Source organism: Microtus pennsylvanicus, chromosome 2 (assembly GCF_037038515.1).
Source record: "Microtus pennsylvanicus isolate mMicPen1 chromosome 2, mMicPen1.hap1, whole genome shotgun sequence".
Classification (NCBI taxonomy): Eukaryota; Metazoa; Chordata; class Mammalia; order Rodentia; family Cricetidae; genus Microtus; species Microtus pennsylvanicus.
In genome coordinates, this window is record NC_134580.1 from 76769092 (window position 1) to 76785778 (window position 16687).

Consider the following 16687-nt stretch of genomic DNA (forward strand, 5'->3'; position numbering starts at 1 on the left):
CACACACTAGAGAGTTCTTTTACTTCCACTAAGGCTCAGAACTAAGGGGCAATCCTGTCCTCAAACTGCATCTCCAGATTTCATCTGTCTCCAACAAACATCAGAGTGCAACTGACTCCACCAAACCTCATTTATCCTTAAACTCCTGTCTCCTTCCACCTTATATTCCTCTCTACCCAATCATATCACCCCCTTCGCCACCTCCCTAAACTCAGATTAAAGGCTTGTGATCCCCAGCGCTGGGATCACTTTTGTGTGAGCTCTCTTTTTCTTTTAGACGAATTTGGTCTTGTGTAGTCCAGGGTGGCCTTGAAATGTCAGAAATCCCTCTGCCTCTGTCTCCCAAACTCTGGGATTAAAGGTCTGTGCCACCACTCCCTGGCCTCTAGTGGCTTAGCTCAGTACTCTGATCTTTAGGCAAGCATTATTTGTTAAAACATAAACAAAATTCCATTTCAGGGTGTCTTTCTTTAAATATTCAAAATTGTATTTAATAATATAGATAGTATTGTGTTACTTGAAATAATATTAACAATCTAAATAAATTCTAACTTTTATAAGGAATGTAATAAGAATTGACTTACTTGAAATGCAACCTTTAATCCTTTGAAATTGACCTTTTATTTTGCATGAGGTGAAGTAGGTTTGGATGTTTGTTTTGTCTGTACTCAAGACCACATAGTCATGGTTACAAAAGTACCAGTTAGAAATTGAATTCCCAATTTTAGGCTAATAGGAAACACAAAAGGAAGTAGAATAAATGATGAAGGCTCGCCTGGTCCTGAACTGAAGAATACCCTGCACAGGAGATGAAATGATTCTATTCAATTCCGATGCAGAGTGAAGTGAGAATGGGACGGATGGGATAGCAAATGGAAACAGCTGTGTTTTACTGCAGCACAGACAGTTGGCACATTCTGCTGCTGATTTGTAATGAAAACGGAAATTGTAAGTGACAGGCTGATGGTCGTTTATAAAGCAAACATTTGGAAGCTGTGGAGGTGCCTGTGCTTCATGAAAGGCAGCCATATGACCCACCTTTTTCTTTATGCACAAATACTGCATTCTCTACCCACCCAAGAGAGGCAACTCTTCAAATGGGGCAATTTGTAATGGGATTAGGTTAAAGCAGTGTTTCACATAATCCTGGGCGAACATGGTGATTTTCTAAATTTTAATCTAAAAGTAGTAATTAATAAAACACTGCTAGTTCTAGCATAAATGAACCCTTGGAAGACATCCGTAGGCTTGTCTATCTGTATGACAAGAAGTCATCATAGCAGGTGGCACAAAACATCAGCGATCCAGCAACCTGTCCTTTTTTCCCTTCTTTTTGAATTTTATCTTATGTCCCTCACTGTTTAGCTCTCAGGGCTGAAGGCCTTGTGACTCAGTGATAGCATGTGGATAAAGATGGCTGAGGAGAAAGATTTATACTTTTGTCGAGCCAGCAATCAAGAAAGGGATGGAGTTCATCACAAGTAACGATATTTTCTGCATTTTCAGGGGTGCTATAAATGTCTCAGAATAACTTTGGTCCATAAATGTGCTTGGACTCAGATGACATAACATTATTTCAATCTGGTAAAAGTAGTTTCCATTTGCTGTAACCTTCTTATTCCTAAGGACAGAGGCAATTTGGCTCAGAGGTTGGTCGAATACATATTACCTTGTGCAGTAAATGCCAACCATTTTCTCTAATATTCAGGCTTGCAGCTGAATCTGGATACATTGTCCACATTTTTATTACCTTCTATGATATTTTTTACAGAAGCTTCTTTATTTCCTACAATGTTAAGACAAGTAAAATGATTTTTGTAACACCAACACCAGCATGCACTCATACTTAACAAACTGTATGATTGGGATGCAACAATTTATGTATGGTGCCATTCAGATATTGTGAAACTTTCTAATAAATATAGGTTTGTCTTCTTGAGTAAAGATTTTTTATGATGGTTATGTTAATATCAACCTGGATCATTACCAATATCTACCAAAGACTTTCATTTAATACTTAAAAGTTGATTTCCTAGATGCTGAAGTACAATCAACTGGAAAAGAGAATATACATTAAAAAATCTGAATTAGAGTAGATGCTATGAGAGCTTAGTAACGGATATTTCAAACTTTTAAGGAAAATATAAACAAGATGACATTAGTATCATGAACAAATTGAAGAAAACTTAGAGGTATTAACTTCCTAAAGGTAAAACCAGGATGGATAATCTATAATGGATAGAGCATTAGAAATCAATGTTGGGGAAAAAATCAGACTAAAATAACCGGGAAAAAGTATAGTTATGCCAGCAATAAAAAACAATATATTCAGGGGTATGAAAAATTGAAAGTTGAGGACATTCCTTGGTGATTTGAAATAGTACTTTTAGCTTTTGATTGTGAACTGGTACTGAAGAGAGGTCAGGGTAAGGGATTTGAGTGTTTTGAATGAAGACTGAAGAGAAAGGTCATAGGTGTAGATGAAAACATAATTTTAAGTCCAAGGCACTATAGCATAAAATTTAGCAAGAATCACTTTTGTGCTTCAAGCATAAGAGACTGTGTAAAACCAAGGCCTGTTAAAAAAAAAAATACAAAGTATCATAGTTGTTGTATTAAATACCTTTTAAAGATCATGTTGCATGTAAGGCTTTGCTGTTTTATTGGCCATTTATTTTTAAAATATTGTTCATTAATGAAGTTATTCCCTACTTCCTTCCATACCTCCATTCCGTGTTTCCTTCCTCTCTTTCTCTCTTTTATTCTATCTTGTTTTTCATTCTCCTATGTTTAGATGGCGACCCATGAATTTATTTCTTTGAATGGGAGTGGAGTCATTTACTGTTTCAAGAGAAAGTTATACGGTGCCACATAACTGCAGACAGAAAAGGTTTCTTAAACTTCTCCTATTCGTGCCTCCTTTTGCCCCAGATATTGTGTAGGTAAAGTGAGTTTAAAGGTGTATAATTATATATACAAATAAAATATTTACAGATAACAAATCCTAACATTATTTTATATCATAAAATTTTGCTTTTTGTTAAGATAAAGCCAGTATATTTGCAGAATGGTCCTGCTTTTTAATTTTTAATTTTTTTTTATATATTTTGATCATATTCTCACCTCTTCTTCAACTCCTTCTAGATCCTCCCCACGTCCCTCTCTATCCTACTTAATGTTTTTTTTCTTTCCCCATACTTTCTCACTGAAAAGTGTAAAAGTCACAAAAAAGTTAAAACAAACAGACATTATCATCAACAACAAACAATAAGACAAAAATACCCAAACAAAACAAAACAAAAAAGTACCCACAGAAAAAGAATCACTGAGTCCATGGAATCCATTGTGTGTTGGCCAACTACTTCTGAGCTTGGCAAAGGATGTGATATACCCTGTGACACTGAATTGTAGAAAACTGATTTCCCTGTACCCATAACGTATCAATTGCAAAGAACTTCTTGGTTAGGGAGTGAATTTTGTATCTATTTCCTTTTCTCTGTGCTGGAATATGGTCTGGTTTTCTCTTGTGCATCACAATCACAGTGTGTAAAAATGTTCAATAGACCTGCTGTGTTGATAATATTCTGTTTCCTGGGGATCATCTACCACCTGTAGCTTTTACATTCTTTTGGCCTCCTCTTCTGCACCTGTCCCTGAGTCAGGAGGGAAGAGGTTTGACATTGACAATTCATTTAGGTCTGAGTGTTTCAAGGTCTCCCCAGCACCTTTGCCCTCAATCTGTCTGTCTCTGACTCTCTCTCTCCACATTATTCATTATCCAGTCTTAAAATATCTGTGTTAATTAGCATTTATTGCAAGAAGAAGATTCTCTGATGAGATTTGAGTGTGTACTTGCTCTATTGGTGTACCTATTGTCAGAACACAGTCCAGGATTAGAGTCCTGTGAGGAGAATTTTTACTGCTTTTAAGACACTCCTTGAAAACAGGACAAGTCTTGTGACTTACTCAGTTTCTTCAAAACTCAGAAATGGTTTTGGAATGTGTGTTCATATCCCCTCTAGGAGTAGCAGAAAGGAGTAGGTTTGTTTCACATTAATTTCTGCTTACAATTGGTTACCAGATATTGTTTAAACTATCTTTTGTGTGTTTCAATGGAAAAAAAATGTTTTATCCCATCCAAGTCTTTGTTACTGTATATAGCTTGAATTAACACAAATTTTAATCACATGAACTTTCTTAACCCTCGAAGAATAAATTGTCTGTTTCTATGAATTAAGTTGGCTACTGCATGAGACTTTAGTCCTCCTCATGCATCAGCTCCATTCTCTTGGGTCCCACCACCTTTAGAGCATAGTCAGTATATGTAATTAGTAGGCATTTTGCTGTTACATTCCTTTATCAGATTAGTAATAATAATAGATTTTCCCCTAGAGTACATGACCAATCTATCCTCAGGTCCTTTGCCACTTCAACAGTGTCAGGTAAGGGTTCTATCTCACGGAGTATGTCTTATAACTCCCATGATGTTTGTGTCAGTATTACACCAGTATACCTTACATGTAGCTGGGTGAAAGTGACAATTCCTTTCCTCCTCCACTCTTATGAAAAGTGCCTTCCAGCATCATGAACTCTAGTCAGTATAGTGAAACCTGCACTTGGGCACCAAATCAGTTTCTCTATATTGGATTACATGGTAAGTGATATCATAAGCAATATTTTACATAAAAATTAAATCCTGATGAATATTTTATATTCCAGAGTATAGCAAATCCTCAATGTTTGTAAGAGCTACCAATGTTCTGATTTTATAATTTTGCAAACAAAATTGTAAAACTATTTTAAGGCTATCTCTGTCCTAATTTCAAGTTTAATTTTATTTAAATTTTTTTAAATGAAAATTAAATAAGCAATTCAAATATCATTATTTAAAATCAAACGTTGCAACCCAAAGCAATCAAAAGATATACTAATTTAACATTTATATTATGAGTAATAATGTTATAAAAAAACTGTCATCCTTTTCCAGAATTAAGATACCATGTGTCAGTTAAAGTCTAAGACATTGTAACTACAAAAAAAAAATCACTGCATTTTGCAATAGACAATACTAATCTTATCTTTGAGCCAACATGTTTCAGGAAACAATCATTACTGTTGCATGCCATGGTGGTATGTGCACTGCAAATTGTTCATGTTATATGTTCAGAAACCAGGGCTACAGAGAAGTTATTCAAGACATACTGAAAAACATTGCTTAAATCACTTTGTATTCATTATTTTATTCATTTCCATTAAAATTTTAGTTGCATGATCAGAATAATTTTTACTCTGTCATATTTTCATGACCTCTGGGTGCTTATCTAATTTTTAGATTATGATCAGATTACCAAAGTTTAAGTCTTTCTAATAGTTCAAAAATGTGGACAGGGCTAGGTAAGATTCCTTAGGATGAAAGTATGGGTATAGTATAAATCAGCATAGTGTAATAATTTAAACAGTAATGATGAAACAAACAATGATGGTAGAAAATAGGGGGGTTAAAATCTGAAAGCAGTGGGAAGTATTTTGAAGAACGTTTATTTTCCTAATGATAAAAGAAGATGAAGAGTCAGAAGGTTTTAGTTAGAGATACAATATAAACTCACTTTGTTTTTTTTGAATGGCATAATTGAATGTGATGAGTTTAATGGCTTTTAATTAATTTGATATTTAACTTTGGAATAACAATAAGATGATCTAGTATATCTCAGTAGATATAGGATAGATATGTATATACATATAGATACACATATACTTATAGCATATCATTTCTAATATAAATATTTCCTGGAAGATTTGTTCTAAATAATCATTTTTAATAAGGGATCTCATTACATTGGTATATAGATGAATTTGAGTATCAAATATAATTTATTTCTTCTAGCTGGTTGTGGATCCCAAACCCGTACTCCTGTCACTCAATAATTCAGGGCAGAAGGATATATATTTGAAGGTAGCACGAATTACCCAGTGAAATCAAAGGCACTCTCAATACAAAGTAAGACCTGGAATCAACCAAAGAAAAACAAAATCAATATAGTAAGGTTTTATTATTTAAATAATATATTATAACCTGCCTATTTTTAGGAGAATTTTCTCCTCGAAGTACAAGAACAAACACTTGTGGTTTAATGTATTTACTCCACTCATAATTCTGGCTTTCTACCTTAGTTAGTATGTTTTGAACCAAGGCATCATGAAAAAGATAACATTCAAGATGGTTGCATGTCTCCAACTTTGATAATGAGATTAAGTTCTTCACTATAAGATATTTTTAACACCTTTCTCTGATAATCCTTCTGATAAAGCTAATGGCTTTTCTATAGTAAGCAGATTAAAGGAGAACTAGGAGGAAACCATAGTTTTTACTTCAGTCTTGAAAAGAATAATAGGCCACCTCTCAAAGTACAGTACTTCTTAGAAGGAGAGAAGTCCAACCAGCATTCAAAGAAATAAAAACATTATTTTAAATTTTTAACAAAAAAGCAATAATTAATATATAAACTTTGAAACTCATCAAAATCAAGTTTTTGTTGTGGGAAGGCTGTTTGTTATTTCCTAGCTGTTTAAGTCCTGTAATTATCAAACAGAAACTGTATTAGTTAAATCACTGCTTGGCCCATAAGCTCTAGCTTCTTATTGGTTTACTTTTATTTCTTAATTTAACCCATTTCTAGTTTCTGTGTATTGTCATGAGACTGAGGCTTACTGGATAAAGTTCTATCTGGCTCCGGCAGGGCTACATGGCTTCTCTCTGACTCTGCCTCCTTTCTCCCAGAATTTAGTTTAGATTTCTCCATCTAGCTCTGTTCCCCTATAGCTCTGTTATAGGCCAAAAGCAGTTCCTCTATTAACCAATGGTAATCACAGCATACAGAGGGAAATCCCACATTACCTCCCCTTTTTTGTTTAAATGAAAAGGAAGGTTTTAACTTTAACATAGTAAAATTACATGTAACAAAACAGGTATGAAGCAAAAATTATAGTTACAATATTTAAATCTACTTTATCTTTTATCATGACTAAGGAAAACTATAACTATAAATTCTTCAATTCCATTAAAGACTTTAGAAGGATATAATATTACCTAACAATAAGTTTACTATAAGCAACTTTCAAAACTCTAGAATTGACAAAGATATCTCGCTACCTTGACAGTCGCCCAAAGTTTTCTGTATCATTGGGACATCCTTCTTCAGTCTACTGGCTCATAATATCCAGCAGACATTTTAATTTTTTTTAATCCATCAGACTTTTCAGTGAAGCAGGAAATTTAAGACAGTTCCATCTATGTTGTAGTTTGTCAGTCACTTTCTTCTCTGTCCTGCAGAATGTCTAGCAGACTGTTTATATTCTTTCATAAAGCAGGAACCATGAAGGAAAGTCTCACCTTTACTCAAGTTTAGCAGTCATTTCTCTGCAGGTCCTACATGTCCTGCATGTCCAGTTCATCAAGCAGTCCAGGCAAGAGCAACTTCTTGCCCAAATGTCTAACCAACTCTATAAGGAACCTCTTTTATGCTGACTTCCTCTTGAAGTAATTGATGCTGCCAGGAGCAGATGTGTCTCACCGTCATGAAAAGTCCTAAATTCTTTTTTTAAAATTTATTAGATTTATTTAAAAAAAATAAAGTTTCCACATCCTCTTCTCCTCTAATTCTCTCTACACAACCTCCCACCACACCCCCATCTAATTCTCAGAGAGGGTGAGCCACATTGCCTTGTGGAAGGTCCAAGGCCCTCATCTTAGGCTGAGTGAGGTAAACATCCAAAGAGAATAGAATCACAAAAAGCCAGTACATACAGTAGAGGTAAATTCTGGTGCCACTGCCAGTGGCTCCTCTGTTTGCCCCAGCCATGCAACTGTCACTCACATTCAGAGGGACTGGTTTGGTCCTATGCTTCTTTCCCAGTCCAGCTTGAGTTGGTGAGCTCCATTAGCTCAGGCAAACTGTTTAAGTGGGTGAACTTATCATGGCCTTAACCTCTTTGTTCATATTCTCATTCCTTCCACTCTTCAGTTGGACTTTGGGAGTTCAGTCCAGTGCTCCGATTTGGGTCTCTGCCTCTACCTACATCAGTTGCTGGTGGTATTTAAGATAATCATCAATTTCAATACAAGGGAACTTAAGATCATGATGCCTCTCCTTTATTGCCCAGGGACCTAGGTGGGGTTATCCTTTTGGATTCCTGGGAATTTCTCTAGAGCCAGGTTTCTGCTAACTGTATAATGGTTCCCTAAATCAAGATATTTCTCTCCTTGCTCTCATCTCTGGTCTTCCTACATCTCGACCATCCTGTTCCCTCAAGTTTTCCTTTACCCTCTCCCTCTCCCCTCTTCTCCTCCTGCCCTCTCTTCTGACCCCACCCCCAATGTTCCCAACCCTGACAGTCAATCTTGTCTGTTTCCGATTTCCAGGTGGGTCTCTATATATTGTTCTATACTTATATTATTATATAAGTATAAGGTTAACCTTATTACTTAGCTTCTCTAGTGTCATGAATTATAAACTTAACATCCTTTGTTTATAGTATTTATAAATGAGTACATACCATATTGATTTTTTGGGGTCTCAGAATAGTGTTTTCTATTTCCATCCATTTGCATGCAAAATGCAAGATGTCTTTTTCCCCCCGCTGAGTAGTACTCTAATGTATAATGTGTAAATGTTCCACATTTCCTAGGTTGTTTCCAGGTTCTGCCTATTGCAAATAATGCTACTAATAAACATAGTTGAACAAATGCTTTTGTAGTACGATTGAGCATCTTTTGGGTATACTCCCATGGAGGAGGAGGGCGCTTGTTCATCCCAGCCTATCCCCGCTGTACCAAGGCTGAGTATAATATCCCACAACACGGTATGTGCTCCAAAAATCCAGCTCATGAACCAGGGATAGATCCTTGTTTCAATGCCAGGGGCCCCTCAAGCAGACCAAGCTACACAACTGCGATCCACATAGAGGGGGCCTAGTTAAGTCCCATACAAGCTCCCCAGGTGTTGGTCTAGAGTCTGAAAACTCTTAAAGCCTTTACAAGTAAATGACAGAGATATTAGTTGCTGAAGTAGCTAACATGACAAAGACATGGTTAATGAATAAATTAGTCTTAATATATCATATACCATATTAACAAAAAGCCAGCCCAGTATTTTGGTGGGTTTTATTTTTATGTTGCTTATCCTTTCTATATTTATAAAGGAATTAACAATAATATTATGCTAGTCATTGATCTAATCTGTACATACTCTGCCCACAGTGAATGCAACTGTTTGATAAGAGCAGCTATGGCAAGCCACTATAAACTTCATTCATTTTTTAAATTTTCTGAATCAGTCAATAGCACTATATGATTAAAAAAAGAAAAAGAAAACTGTGATTGGTCTAAGAGTGCTAAATAAACAACAATGAAATTGCAAAAATGCTTTACTATCTGTTTTATATCAGCGTCTGCCAAGAATATGTAGGGGACAGATTTAATAAATTATGGTACAATCTTAAACTGAGAAAAATTGGAAAATCTGTTTACCTTAATACTGAGCAAAGCACATTGGATCTATTGTGTCTGTTTGAAACATTCTTTTGTTGAGACTAGTTTATTTTAATCACGTTCATTTGCTTTTCATGATAATTTTAAAAGTATTTTTATTTCCCAAGCCTTCATGGGTATCTATGTATTTATCTCCACTTCTCTAACAAGGAATGAAAAATACTTACTTAATAGCACTGAAATTTTCAAAAGAAGAAAGGGGTAATTCAAGGATAGAGTAATAACCGAGTTGATGTACCTTCTAAGAACTAAAACAATGGGCCTACTTATCAACACACTAAGTTGTTTGATTTCATGCAGATATAACAATGGAATTGCAATTACAACTGCTTATACAAACTATAATATTTGGAAAGCAGTATTGTAGTGAAATATGAAAGTTGCTCTGAACACATCATAGAATAATCATAGAATAGTATGTTAGTCAAGATTCTCTATACTCATACTCATAGAACTTAACAAAAGAATTTCTCTCTCTCTCTCTCTCTCTCTCTCTCTCTCTATATATATATATATATATATATATATATATATATATATATATATATATATACATACCTATCTATCATCTGTCTGTCTGTCTGTGTCTATCTGTGTAGATACACATAGAGGAATTTATTGGAAGGATTTACAGAGTGCAGTCCAACAATGGCTAGTTCTAAATGAAAAAACCAAGAATCTAGTAGTTGCTCAGTCCCAGGAGGCTGGGTGTCTCAGCTGGTCTTCTGTATAGAGCCAGAAGAGAAAATAAGTATGCACCAATGACTGTGAAAGGATGAACAGGTTGACAAGAGGAAGGCAAGAAGACCAAGGACAAAAATCCCTTCTTCTTCCATTATCCTTAGATGGACATCCCACTAGAAGGTGTGATCCAGATCTGGATTAATCCAGTTTCATGTGTCATCCAGCTTCATGATCGTGAACAAAGGTACATTGTCTTCCTGCCTCAAAATCTGAATCACAGGTGTGCCCTCCATTTCTGGATTGTAGTTCACTGCAAATATAGTCAGGTTGACAACCAAGAATAGCTATATATACCAAAACGTGTCAGTTTCCAAATCAGTTCATCACTTGTTGAATGCTTAACTGCCTACTATTTGCTAAGGAGCATGCAATCCTGAGATATAATAATAAGCAATAGAATAAATTCTCAAATGGCCTTTTTTCATCTTACTCTTTAATAAGCCACACAAATATTAATTTCATAATCACAAATATGTAGAAATATAAATGGTAAACAATTATTCATTAGTGCAATTTTTGTTACTGGAGCTATATCACTATATTTCAGAAATATGAAACAGGAAAGTAAGGATAAGGGGATAGAGATATGGCTTATGGTTTAAGAATGTTTATTGTTTCTATAAAAGACTGTAGTTGGGCTCCCAGCACCTACATCTTGCTCCTTAAAGCCATTTACAACTCCAGCTTCAGTGAATTTGAAACTCTCACCTGTCCTCTGCAGTTATAAGCACACCAATGTGTGTGTACCTCACTAAGACACATACACTAATACATAAATACAAATGAAAGAATCTTAAAATTGTGAAAGCTTCTATAATAACTTTTAAGTAAAGAAACACCAGGATATAGATAAAATAATAAATAAGTTTTTTCCAAATATTTTAGATACATGGAGCAAATATAGACTATTTTCCAGAAGATTAAAATAACATTTTATCTTAACCATAAATCTAGAGCTTCCTTAATGTTAAAACAAATTTAAAAGATTAAAATAAGAAATTCCACAGTCCATGTATATATCATAGAGATAAATTAGACAACATTGGTAAATTTAGCAAAATGATGTGCAAAATTAATTCTAATTCATGACTAATGTGGTTTTATTTGAGATGTGCATGACTAATGAACACTTAAGAAATAAGATAGGTCTCAGTATCAGCAGCTTAAGAAGTTATATAACCATGATTAAAATGCAAAACAAAATTGTTTGACAATTGTAACACATGTTTATGACAAAATATCTCAACAATAACAACAGTAACAAAACCCAATAGATTATGTCTTCAACTTGATAGATAATATTCATTTAAAAATAAATCAAGCCAGCATGATAACTACTGGAAAGATAACTGAGAAGAAGTCATTTCAAGAGGCAAATTGTCATGGGTCATGAGAAGCAGATACCAAGCAGTGTTCAGATGTCAACCCATCAGAGGCATGGGTTATCTGATGGAGGATATTCTTTCCAGACAAGGATCACAGGATCATCAACTCTGAAAGCTCTTGTGCACATTTGCTGAAGCAACATAGTGTCTCCCCAATACCTGCATTGTAGTATATAATCTCATGTGTTTTGTATATGTAATCTCGAGATTTTATCTCAATCTCATGGGCATATATATCTGTATGTGGTCAGGTAGATGACTTTTCATTTAGCTATATAATTCTGATTTATAAAATATATACTGGGACATGCTTCATAACTGGATCTATTTGTCACACAATGACTGTGGACATTTAAAAGTCTCCCTTCTTCTTTTCCTTAATAGATGACTTCCCCCAACCCGTGAGACCTCAAATGGAAGAATTTAGTCACATAGCCAGGATCCCATGCCATATCTCCATTCTGTTTCCTGAGGTATATTAGAAATCACTCCTTGAAATTATCTTCCATTTAACAAGACATACAGTCAGGAAAGAAGCCATTCATATCAATCACATTAGGGACTTTCAAAGATAAAGGGGTATCCAAGCTCAGAGAATTGCCTCTGTTTTGCATGTGAATATAAACAGGACACTTTACAGAACAGAAGAGAATGGCAGGAGAAGAATAAAGAAACTGACTCAGAAAAGTACATAGTGGAGAGTTCATTTCACCATCTGGTCCTTCTAAGTCCTGCAATTGCTGTGAGCCATCCACCTGAACTCTGAGGGGATGCTGTGGCTGGTACTCAGAAGTCCCTGATAGTGCATGTTGGAAATTGGTATTTTCCCATATTCTTATTCAATATTTCTACCTGAAAGCATAGATAAATAAGTAAGACATGAAAATTAAAAAGTAAATTTATTAAGAAGGAAGAAATGCACCTACTTCACTTACAGGTTATATGGTAATACATGTAGAAAATGTTATGTTAATGCTCTTATAACTATAAAAGAAAATTATCACAATAACAAAACGTAAAATTTATGTGTAAAAACAATTCCAATTTAGGTATCCTTAATGGATAGTTGGAATAAAAATAAAAACTCAGTGAGCTATGAAACCACTCAGTATGCTTCAAAAAGTGAAAGAAAAACAAAATTGATCAGTTGGTAGAACATGAGTAAAAGTACAAAGAATGACAAAGGAAGTTGTCATAGAGTGGTGAGGACACAAGATCTCTCACTGCCCACACATGAACAGTAGGAATAAAAATTCATTCTTATTTTGATACACAAGATAATCTCTGCTGTACTTAGTAGAAAGAAACTAACATGACTTTACCTTTTAGATAAATAAATTACTGCTAGAAAGTTGTAAGTGAATTGGAAAGATCTTTCTTTCTAAGAAATATTCAACAGTAAAAATTGGTGCTTTATATTTTAGTAGAGTTAAGAAAACAGATCTCTTTCTAACACCACACTGGAAATTGAATCATCATGGTTTATTGATGGACTTCATGCATAAATGAGAAAAGCACTTTAAATGTTATGGCATGCATTCAGGTGCATATAAGACTTTTTCAGTCTATATGTTTGTTCAGTAGTCTTTAGTTTAATTTTATTTTCTATGACTGTTGGAATGCTACAGTCATTTAACTAAACTTCAACTAATTTTTTAAGAACAAAAATCATTTCTGTTTTTATAAAATCTTGAAGCTGTCCAGAATTTTCTATTTGACATTTGCATTTTTACTGAATAATTGTACAACATTTAGTGTCCTTTGGGTAGTGGAGGCAAAAACAAATTGAGATTTTAAAAGCTTGGACACACAAGAGGAAAGGTATTATTTTTTCCAACAAAATATGCACAAATCTAATTTTGCTTTTGCAATTTCTATTTGCCTCTGCCAAAGGCACACTTCTCAGGAATAATGCTGTATATAAATCCCTTTCTATTGCTGGTGCTTGAGGTAAGGATGTTCCAGCAAGATAAGTAGCGTGAGCTGGCCTTGTTAGGGGATCAATGTGTTGTAACAGCTTTGGACTGAATATGTAGTTGTGTTTTGAGAAAAAAATATCATCAGTGTGTTTTTAGAGATAAAAAGAACTTTCAGGCCTATCTACTATCAATTTTGCAGAAAAAGAAACTGAAGTTCACAATGGGTGAGTCAATTTCTCAAGGTCACTCAGCTAATTAGTGGCAGATGTGGAACTTGAACTCAAGCTTTCTGGTTTGGGCTACTACACTTGTTCAACCTTGCCTGACCCAGCATGCATATGCAACTAACAGACAAGCCATTGCATCAGTGAGACCCTACTGAGAGCATTCAACTTCTGGCAAGATATTTTTTTAATTGGAGTTATAAACCTGACTGTAAAGCAAAAATATATCTTCAAGTCTACAGGAGGTCTCTTCAGAGTTTAAGAATATAAGATCAATTCTGCTAAAAAGGGCAGATCCAAAGGCATTTTCACTTTCTTCTTCTGAACTAGTTGAAATTCCCTCCAGAGTTTGAGGTACTGCCTCTTTGACATTGTAACTTTGAGATTAAGAATGACTACATGCCGAAAAATGACAAAAATACATCGTTTCTAACTCATGTGTTGCCATAGGTTTTAAAAGTGACAGATACTAAAACAACTTTTGATAAGATCAGACGTACTACATGAATTTAGTGTTTAAAGAAATCATTTTTTCTGTTTCTATAATTGATTGTAAGCTTTTTGTTTTCATCTACCTATCTATCTATCATCTATCTCTATCTATCTATCTATCTATCATCTATCTATCTATCTATCTATCTATCTATCTATCTATCTATCTATCTATCTATCATCATCATCATCATCATCTATCTATCATCTACCAATCCATCAATTCATCTATTGATTCAACCATTCATCTCTATCTATTTATCATCTATTTATCTATATCCCTTTCCAGACAGGGTTTCTCTGTGTAACCCAGGCTGCCCTGGAACTAGTTCTAAAGACCAGACTGGCCTTAAATTCAAGGAGAATCACCTTTCTCTGTCTCCCAAATGCTGGGATAAAATGTGTGGGCTACTAATGCCCAGGTTTAGGAACTTTTTTTTACAATGTCTCTTCTGAAATTGTAAAAACCTAGCCTATACTTACTGAATAACCCTGATCATTCCACAAATTAAGCTCACTCTGAAGGAGTTTCTGAATGAAATTAATTAAATAAATAAAATCCATTGACAAAGAGTAGTTCAGGGACAGAATTTTGATAGTGAATGTGTGGCGTGTTGAAATAAGGAGAAAACTCCAACAACAAAGATCTTTTTGCTTTGATGATTCATTGCCTACTTCAGAATTCTCGTCTTCACCCTGCACCATTCATACAAGAAGCACATGCATTACACTAATGATTGTAACAAATCTAGATTTCTTGTTGATAATTGTGGTGTACTACTTCAACACTCTATAAAGACTTCATTAATATCACTAGGCACCTTTTCCTACTATAATAGTATATGATTATTCTAGATTCTCACACAGGCTTGTGTATTGGTCCAGCATTCTTCTATTCTCAAATCAGTTCATGTTTCCTTCTCCCCATCAACATTGGCATCATTAAAGATAAAGGCATATGAAAATCTGTCAACATAATCCACTATATAAACAAACTGAAAAATAAAAACCACATGACCATCTCATTAGATGCTGAAAAAGTTTTTGAGAAAATACAACATCTCTTCATGATAAAAATGTTGGAGAGAACAAGAATACAAGGACTTAAATATAATAAAGGCAATATATAGCAAGTCAACAGCCAACATCAAACTAAATGGAGAGAAACTCACAGCAATCCCACTAAAATTAGGAACAAGGTAAGGTTGTCCTCTATCTCTATATCTATTCAATGCAGTTCTTGAGGTCCTAACTAGAGCAATAAGACAACAAGAAGAGATCAGGGGATACAAATTAAAAAAAGAAGAAGTCAAACTCTCACTATTTGCTGATGATAGGATAGCTTACATAAGTGAGCTCAAAAGTTCTACCAAGGAGCCTCTGTAACTCATAAACACTTTCAGTAGTGTAGCAGAATACAAGGAAAATAAAAAAAAAATCAAAAGCCTTCCTTTACATAGAAGATAAATATGCTGAGAAAAAATCAGAGAAACATCACCCTTCACAATAACCACAAATAGCATAAAATATCTCAGAGTAACTCTAACCAAACAAGTTGAAGACTTATATGACAAGAATTTTAAGTCTTTGAAGAAAGAGATTGAAGAAGACACCAGATAGTGGAAAGAACTCTCATTCTCTTGGGTAGGTAAAATTAACATAGCAAAATGGCAATCTCACCAAAAGCAATCTACAGATTCAATGCAATGCCCATCCAAATCCTAGCAAAATTCTGCACAGACCTTGAAAGGATGGTACTCAACTTCATATGGAAAAGCAAAAAAACCCAGGATAGCCAAAGAAATCCTGTACAATAAAGAACTTCTGGAGGCATCACAATCCCTGACTTCAAACTCTACTACAGAGCTACAGTACTGAAAACAGTCTGGTATTGGTATAAAAACAGACAGGAGGACAAATGGAACCAAATGAAAGACCAGAATATTAATTCACACACCTCGAACACCTGATTTTTGACAAAGAAGCAAAAAGTATCAAAGGAGAGGCCATGGAGTTGTCACCGGAGACAGACTTGCTGAAACTTTGCTGGAGTCTGGGCAGCTGGGAAACAAACAAGCAGAAGGCAGCCAGAAAATAAACAAGTGGCTTTCTACAACACTCACCATTTGCTTCCAATTTCCTTATCAAAACACCTAGTAACAAAGTAAAAATTACAGTGAAGAGAGAATAGGAAATCACTCCTATTATTAGGTGCTATAATGTTTTAGAATTCAAATATAAGCAATTATTTAAAAGCTTATATATATGTACGTATATGTACACATACAATACGCATATTCATACATACATATGCATATACATACACATATACATACATACATATTGTTTTTGAGACAGCCTTTCTCTGTAGCTTGA